Source organism: Pyrus communis, chromosome 13, assembly GCF_041283825.1.
Source record: "Pyrus communis isolate YQ-2024b chromosome 13, ASM4128382v1, whole genome shotgun sequence".
NCBI classification, from domain to species: domain Eukaryota; kingdom Viridiplantae; phylum Streptophyta; class Magnoliopsida; order Rosales; family Rosaceae; genus Pyrus; species Pyrus communis.
The window spans coordinates 8062846-8072485 of record NC_142577.1 but is presented as its reverse complement, the minus strand read 5'-3'; the positions used below and the strand labels follow the sequence as shown (position 1 = coordinate 8072485).

Below are 9640 nucleotides of genomic sequence, written 5' to 3'. Positions count from 1 at the left end.
GCAATTCGGCCATATTGGGTGATTCTAAACAAGGCAAGAAACATTGAAGTCAGATTAGGTGGTTCCAACATGATGCGAAATAGATAAGCACACAAATTAAACCCTCTTTTTGTCAAATTGTAGTAAAGATGTAAGTAGGGATCGTTCTAGACCGGGGATTAGGAGGGATTGCTAAACACTTGGAAACTGACTTAAAAACTCAAAAACAAAGTTTAAAACACTAAACTCGACTCAAAGAATGCAAAACTAAAAGTTAAAACACTTAAACAAACCTAAAACCCAAAACAGCACCCAAAACACTCAAAACTGCCTTGAAAACACTTTCTGAGCAGTTTTGAGCACTTTGAGTACTTTGGACGAATTTGGGTAACAAATTGAATCAAAACACTTATAAACACAAACTTAAACACTTTCTAACTAATTTGGACAATACAAAGACTCAAAGGACTCAAAACAGGTTCAAAAGACTCAAAACTGCCTAAAAACACTAACTAGGCAGTTTCTGACCTTAAACACAAATTTGGACGAATTTAAGATTATAGGTTGATTCAAAACACTTTAAAACACAAATTAAACAGATTCTAAACACTATAGAACAAGAAAGTAAAGGGGGGTTTTGTTTTGACGAAAATTGAAATAACAAAACAAAGTAACAAACTAGGCAGATTGTAAAACGAATTCCTTGAAAACAAGATGATGGATGGATTAGCTAAAGGGTTCATCTCCATACATGTTACACTTGCATAATAAAACGATTTCTAATTGCTTTTCAATAAACCATGAATTCTCAACGCCCCAGGTTAACCGTGATTGCACTAATTAACCCTCAAATCTTCCTAACGTTATTGAATTGGATGATTGCATACGACAACCCAAAACATTCCCCACAAGTCCCCTACATGATTGCATAATAGAGATACAAGCAAGAATCATTACGCTCTATGAAAATTATAAGTGTTGACGAGGCATTCGTTACTATGATTGCATGAAACTTATGCCAAGAATTCGTTTAACGCGATTGTTTATAAGCAACCTCCACTACTTGTGAATATAAGTTCGTAACTATTAGGTGAAACTCACTTATATTCTAGCGTCATATTCATGCATGAAAATTAAGCGTGCACTCTCAATAAACATACATAAATAAGTTATCAATCAAACAGTTCAACAAATTGAATCCACAACTTATGAAACGCAATTAGAAGTAATCAAATCAAAATGCAAGCATAAACATATATTTCGAATCCCCCCCTAGCCAAGGGGGGGTTTAGTTCCTCATGATACAAAACAAAGAGAATCAAAGAAACACCTAAACATTCCGACAATTCAAACTTGAATTGTATGAACGTTTAGGTCCTCTTCTCTTCCATTCCTCATTCGTACAAAACAAAGAGTATTGAAATTAAACATTGAAATCAAAGAAACACCTAAACATTCCAACAACTCAAACTTGAATTGTATGAACGTTTAGGCCCTCTTATCTTCCTCTTCGTTGTAGCACAAGGTCTAAGGATAGTTTGATGGTGTGGATGTGTGTTTGAATGAATGAATTTCTGAAATGGAAGAGTGTGTATGAGAGGTGGTCATCTGATCTAGGGGTTAATATGAGTATATATAGGCACATAGAACCCTAGGGAAATCAGATATGGACTTGAATTAATTAATGGGAGAGCATGGGAGTGACAGCTAGGGTGAATGATTAAAGGCAAAGTGCATGTGGCTGAATGGGTTAAAGAGGGAATGATGATGGGAGAGCATGTGGGTGACAGCTAGGTTGGTTGGTGGCTGCAATGGAGGTGTGGAATGATGATGGGAGAGCATGTGAGTGAATTATGAAGAGTGAATGCTTTCAATTTCGTCCATTCCTTTTGCTCCAAGCATATGCTATCCATTTCAAGCCCAATTTTGCTCCAAAATGCTCCAAAATGCATCCTTTTGCATACTTTGCCCTTAAATCCTGAAAATACATAAAACTAGCTTAAAAGACTACTTTACTAAGGAGAAACACTTTAAATGCACAAGACAAGCTAAACTAAGGTGCATAAATATGCTCCTATCACAACACCAAAACATGCATTCACATGCATGTTTACAACCTTGCCGTGTACTCCCATGTGGTTCCAGCTCACTTATGCACTTCTAACTCTAAAACAGCTTCCACACACCCATGCCGTGCATCCATCATTCCAGAAATCCATTCATCCCATCATTCCATGCCTTTCCAGCTCCCTTTTGCACCAAGAACATGCACTTCCATTACTTAATTCATTCAACCATATTTACACCAACAAACACAATCATGCCGTGCAAATCCATTGTTCCAGCTTGGTGAAACCAATTCCAGGTTGTCCACTCCTTTGTTGCAGATATCACACATGCATCTTTGATTAAATAAACCATTCCATGCCATTCTAGCTCCCTCTTGTCTATGCCGTGCACCTTCATGTCCTTTCCAGATTTGGACAACCAATTCCAGGTTGTCCATTTCAGCTTTGCAGCCAATACACATGCATGATTCAATTAAAATAGCCACATGCTTGGACATTGCCCATGCCGTGCGTCCACCACCTCAGAAACCCATTCATTCCAGCTCATTTATGCACTCCCATCTCACATGTGCAATTCCAGCTCAATTCTTAATGATGGCAGTGACATTTCCCTTCTATAAAACCATGCACATTTCACACAACAAGTTGGCTTCCATCATTCCATGATTCACACGCATAACCACTCCATTTCACTCCATCTCTGTCCATTTGTTCTCCCAAGTGCAGAAACCATTCAACCATAGCCAATCTACCTTCATTTACATCACACTTGGAGAACCACCACCGAAGGCACTCTTAAGGGATTTCGACATCAGTTTTGCTTCAAGGGTTTCTTCTTAATTAATTCTATGTTCACTCATGTTTTATATTGTTATGTTAAACCTTTTGTAAACATGAAGTGTAACTAATCTCCCTCTAGGGATTCGATGTAGCCTTGCAAAGTTTGCCATGTAATTAAGTTAGAATGCTCAGTTTGTCCATCTATTTCTTGTTTCATTCTCTGATTTAATTGTGACTTTGTGAGTTGATTATAATGTTTGATCACCATTTGAATTAACCACAGGTTGTTTAGCCAAGATTAGAGCACACATCATGCATATTCTTGGTAGATATGTGAATGAATGAAGGGAATACTTTGCAAACAACCTGCCAAGTGTTACCTTTGGTTTTATGAAAGTTTCTTGTTCGTAACACCTTCTTGATTAAAAACCAAAGTTGCACATCACAACTAGGCTCATGATTAAGGACATGTGATCAAATCCACACATCATATGGTTGATCATATCTAAGTGAAACAAACTCAAGAAATAAGTAGATAGCTGAGTATAAACTAACTTAACAAACATGGACTTGGTTTAAGCAATGGTGAAACCGAATCCCTAGCTTCATCTCCATTGATACTATCCCATTTTATTAGTTGTTGATTCATTTATTTGTATTTACATCATTTTCTTATGCTTTCAAGTTACAACAACAAATCTGCCTAATTTGCTTAGTTTGATTCATTTCATAGAGTTCTTGCAAAACAAGTGATTATATAGGTCCAATTAGTCCCTGTGGATTCGACACCCTTGCTTGTGCCATTATACTAAACCTATTTTAGCATCTAGGAAGGAAATTACTTCAACAAAACTGGCGCCGTTGCCGGGGATCGAACCCGGGTCACCCGCGTGACAGGCGGGAATACTTACCACTATACTACAACGACAATGGCGCCGTTGCCGGGGACTGATTTCAGTCCCTTGTAATTGCTTGTTTGCTATTTAAACTTTGTTCTTTTCATTGTAGGTAGATTCTTGATTTTCATTCAAACTTGTGTTATTTTGTTTCAGGTAGTATATGTCAAATAGACTCGTGGAGCTAGGCCAAAGAATTGAACGGTTAAAGGGCCACACTTTGGACAACTTTGTGCCATCAAGTTCCTCCATTATCCGTGAAGAAGAGGAAGGGAATTCACCTAGTTCAACAAGTAAAGGATCTGAGCAATTTAATTGGGAAAGAGAAGAAGAGATGGCGGGCAACCAAGATGAGCTTCGAGCTTTGGAGGACTTTGCTCAACCAATCATACCAAATTCACCTTCATGCATCTTGCTGCCCACAGAAGCTAGAAACTATGATCTTAAATCTTCACATTTCCATATGTTTCCCTCTTTTTATGGCTTACCTAATGAAGACCCTTTAGCTCATATTAAAGAGTTTTACAATGTTGTGAGTGGTTTGCCTTTGCAGGGAGTAAGTGAAGCAAATTTGAGGATGAGAGTGTTTCCTTACACCTTGAAAGATATGGCGCCCTTCTTTCTTATCTTCTAACGGTCCTCTTACAGATGAAGACTCCGTGATGCAGGACGCCACAACAGCTACAATAGTAGCTAGGAACCTCCTCACTCCAAAAGATAGTAGGCTGCTGTCAGGACGGTCCGATGAGTTGGCCGTTCAAGAGTCCCTCGCTCTTAGTGTTCAGTGTGCGAGCTCGGTGTCCAACATGGGCCAACGCCTGCTTGCTCGGTCCCGCCAAGTGGAATCGTTGATGGCAGAGGTGGAAAGTCTCAAGCAGGAGATCAAACAACTTAAGCACGAGAATCGAAGTTTGCACGTGCTTGCCAACAATTATTCGACAGGCATGAAGAGGAAGCTTGATGAGCTTGATGACCGTCAAAGGCTTGCGGCTTTCTTCCAGAGGCACCTTTTTCCTGGGTCATCCAGCGTTCCACCAAGGATTGGGGCCTTGAATGATCTTGCTTCGATGCCTCCCGCTCCTATGCCTCTCGCTCCGATGCCTCCTGCTCCGATGCCTCCTGCTCCGATGCCTCCTGCTCCGATGCCTCTCGCTCCTAGAGTGTTGCCACGTAGTGGGGCCTCACGTACACAACCCTTGTGAAGGCTCCATCTTTCTGCCATGTTTAGATACAATTGTAATTTCTCGAAAAATCAATGAACGAGCTTTGTTTTATTCACTGTATTGGGTTGCCTCCCAAGTAGTGCTTTCTTTTACGTCTTGCAGCCGGACGAAGACTCCAATCACTCCATGATATGTTCACGAATCGGATGAGAACTCCGATTCATAAACTAGTACCTAAAAGAAGAAACAAAACAAGATTAAGAATCTGGAATAAAATAAAATCAAACGAAAATAAAACAATCCAAGGGATTAGCAAAGTTGCTAATCCCCGGCAACGGCGCCAAAATTTGATGCGAGATTTTATACGCACACAAATTAAACCCTCTTTTTGACAATTGTAGTATAGATATAAGTAGGGATCGTTCTTAACCGGGGATTAGGAGGGATTGCAAATCTCTTGGAAACTGACTTAAAAACTCAAAAACAAAGTTTAAAACACTAAACTCGACTCAAAGAATGCAAAACTAAAAGTTAAAACACTTAAACAAACCTAAAAGACTCAAAACAGCACCAAAACACTCAAAACTGCCTTAAAAACACTTTCTGGGCAGTTTTGAGCACTTTGAGTACTTTGGACGAATTTGGGTAACAAATTGAATCAAAACACTTATAAACACAAACCAAAACACTTTCTAACTAATTTGAACAATGCAAAGACTCAAAGGACTCAAAACAAGTTCAAAAGACTCAAAACTGCCTAAAAACACTAACTAGCCAGTTTCTGACCTTAAACCCAAATTTGGACGAAATTAAGTTGTAACTTGACTCAAGACTCTTAAAAACACAAACTAAATTGATTTCTAACTAATTTGGACATTAAAGTAAGGGGGGATTGAGTTTTGGACGAAATTAAACTAATTGCACAGATTCTAATTAAAAACAGAATGTAAATATGAATGTGATGGATTTGAATGGATGGGATGACTAGCTAAGGGGTTCATCTCCATACATGTTACACTTGCATAATAAAACGATTTCCAATTGCATTTCAATAAATTATGAAACTCATCACCCCGGGTTAATTAGGTCCGCTTAAATTAACCTTCAAATCTTCCTAACGTTATTGAATTGGATGATTGCATACGACAACCCAAAACATTCCCCACAAGTCCCCTACATGATTGCATAATAGAGATACAAGCAAGAATCATTACGCTCTATGAAAATTATAAGTGTTGACGAGGCATTCGTTACTATGATTGCATGAAACTTATGCCAAGAATTCGTTTAACGCGATTGTTTATAAGCAACCTCCACTACTTATGAATATAAGTTCGTAACTATTAGGTGAAACTCACTTATATTCTAGCGTCATATTCATGCATGAAAATTAAGCGTGCACTCTCAATAAACATACATAAATAAGTTATCAATCAAACAGTTAAACAAATTGAATCCACAACTTATGAAACGCAATTAGAAGTAATCAAATCAAAATGCAAGCATAAACATATATTTCGAATCCCCCCCTAGCCAAGGGGGGGTTTAGTTCCTCATGATACAAAACAAAGAGAATCAAAGAAACACCTAAACATTCCAACAACTCAAACTTGAATTGTATGAACGTTTAGGCCCTCTTCTCTTCCATTCCTCATTCGTACAAAACAAAGAGTATTGACATTAAACATTGAAATCAAAGAAACACCTAAACATTCCAACAACTCAAACTTGAATTGTATGAACGTTTAGGCCCTCTTATCTTCCTCTTCGTTGTAGCACAAGGTCTAAGGATAGTTTGATGGTGTGAATGGTTTGGGGAGTGGTGAAAATGGAAGGAGGAGGCCACGGCAATGGGATGATTTCTGGTGTGGTGTTTGGATTATTAGGGAGAGAGCAAGGCACAAGGGAATGGTTGGTGTTTGTGACTGAAATGTGTATGGAAGAATGAATGAGAATTTAGGTGTAATGGATGCTTATTTATAGGCGAAATGGGGGGAACATGACAGCTAGGAGGGAATGTGGCTGCATGTTTGAATGATTAAAGGATGCATGTGGGTTGGAAATGCATGTGCAAGCATGTGTTGGTTGTTTTGTGTTGTTGGTGTGTGAATGGTAATGTAATCTGAAATGGGAGAGCATGTGGGTGGAAATACATGTGGGTTAAAGTGGAATGATGATGGGAGATGCATGTGGCTGATTTATGCATGTGATTAAAGGGAGTGCATGTGGCTGATTTATGCATGTGATTAAAGGGAGTGCATGTTTGAATGATTAAAGGGACATGTGGGGGTGGAAATGATGAATGGAATGCATGTGAATGACAGCTAGATATGTTGATGAATGCATGTGGAATTGCAAGGAGGAAGGTATGGTTATGGTTATGATAAGTGATAAGTGAATGTTGATGATAAGTGATAAGTGAATGGTTTGATAAGTGATGAGTGAATGGTTATGATAAGTGATAAGTGAATGGTTTGATAAGTGATAAGTGGTGATGATAAGTAATGATATGTGGGAGTGTGGCTGAAATGAAGGAGTGGAATGTTGGAATGTTATGCACGACTAAGGATATAGGAAAGGTTTAAATGTCCTAAAACTAAAGGGAACAAGGTTCCAACACTTTGGTCTTCAATTTCGTCCAACACTTTGGCTCCAAGCATAAGCTATCCATCCTTAGCCCAAAAGTGCTCCAAAAGTCTCCAAAATGCATCTTTTTGCTCCTTTAGCCCTTTGGACCTACAAACACACGAAAATAGCTCAAAGTACTAAAATAACTAAAGAAACATAACGTAAATGCACGAGAACAAGCCATTTAAGTCGCATGAATATGCTCCTATCAGTGCTATTCAAGTGGTACCTAAGAAGGTGGGAATCACAGTGATGAGGAATGAAAACAATGAGCTTGTGCCCACAAAGCCCACGGCTAGTTGGCGTGTTTGCACCGATTACAGGAAGTTGAATTCTAGCACTAGAAAAGATTATTTTCCTATGCCTTTCATAGATCAAATGCTTGAGAGATTGGCAGGTTACTCACACTATTGTTTTCTTGATGGTTACTCAGGTTACAATCAAATTGCAATTGCTCCGGAGGATCAAGAGAAAACAACCTTTACTTGCCCATTTGGCACATTTGCATATAGGAGAATGCCTTTTGGACTTTGCAATGCTCCAGCAACATTCCAAAGATGCATGTTGGCCATCTTTTCTGACATGGTAGAAAGATTCATTGAGGTATTTATGGATGACTGATAGGAGCATATTCATGCGACTTAAATGGCTTGTTCTCGTGCATTTACGTTATGTTTCTTTAGTTATTTTAGTACTTTAAGCTATTTTTGTGGGTTTGTAGGTCCAAAGGGCTAAAGGAGCAAAAAGATGCATTTTGGAGACTTTTGGAGAACTTTTGGGCTAAGGATGGATAGCCTATGCTTGGAGCCAAAGTGTTGGACGAAATTGAAGACCTAATTGAAGACCAAAGTGTTGGAACCTTGTTCCCTTTAGTTTTAGGACATTTAAACCTCTCCTATATCCTTAGCCGTGCATAACATTCCAACACTCCACTCCTTCATTTCAGCCACACTCCCACATATCATTACTTATCATCACCACTTATCACTTATCATAATCACATATCATTACTTATCATCACCACTTATCACTTATCATAATCACATATCATACACTTATCATCACCACTTATCACTTATCATAATCACCCATAATCATTCACTTAAATCAGCCACATGCATTCACCCTTTAATCCATGGCAGCCACCAACCAACCTAGCTGTCATGTTTCCCCTTTCATCATTCCCTCACATTCTTTAAATCAGCCAACACATGCTTACACATGCATTTTCAACACCAAAGAATCATTGCACATGCATTTCCAACCCACATGCATCATTTAATCATTCAAACATGCAGCCACATTCACTTTACCTAGCTGTCATGTTCCCTCTCCCATTCCCTTCATATAAATCAGCCACATGCACCCATAATCATTCAACCAACTTTGCACATGCATTCATCATCACAACCTAGCTGTCATATTCCCTCTTTTCTTCCTTCATTCACCTATAAATAAGCATCCATTGCATTCATTCCCATTCATACACAATTCATTCACCATTCACGCCAGAAATTCATGCCCTCTCTATAACACATCCATACTTCACCATTCTTCATATTTTCTGCTCAAAAATAAGCCTTGAGGTCCCCTACATCCATCCCTATCCTAAACACATCATTCTACACCATCCATAACTCCCCAAACCATTCACACCATCAAACTATCCTTAGACCTTGTGCTACAACGAAGAGGAAGATAAGAGGGCCTAAACGTTCATACAATTCAAGTTTGAGTTGTTGGAATGTTTAGGTGTTTCTTTGATTTCAATGTTTAATTTCAATACTCTTTGTTTTGTACGAATGAGGAATGGAAGAGAAGAGGGCCTAAACGTTCATACAATTCAAGTTTGAGTTGTTGGAATGTTTAGGTGTTTCTTTGATTCTCTTTGTTTTGTATCATGAGGAACTAAACCCCCCTTTGGCTAGGGGGGGATTCGAAATATATGTTTATGCTTGCATTTTGATTTGATTACTTCTAATTGCGTTTCATAAGTTGTGGATTCAATTTGTTTAACTATTTGATTGATAACCTATTTATTTATGTTTATTGAGAGTGCACGCTTAATTTTCATGCATGAATTTGACGCTAGAATATAAGTGAGTTTCACGTAATAGTTATGAAC

General features: G+C 38.5%; 1 non-coding gene across 1 annotated transcript; it reads right to left on the bottom strand.

Annotated features, from left to right (window-relative positions):
• Window positions 1–3684: 3684 nt before the first annotated feature.
• On the bottom strand, window positions 3685–3756 carry TRNAD-GUC (transfer RNA aspartic acid (anticodon GUC)). Its single transcript has one exon. It is a non-coding gene; the product is annotated as a tRNA-Asp (tRNA).
• Between the last annotated feature and the right edge of the window lie 5884 nt (window positions 3757–9640).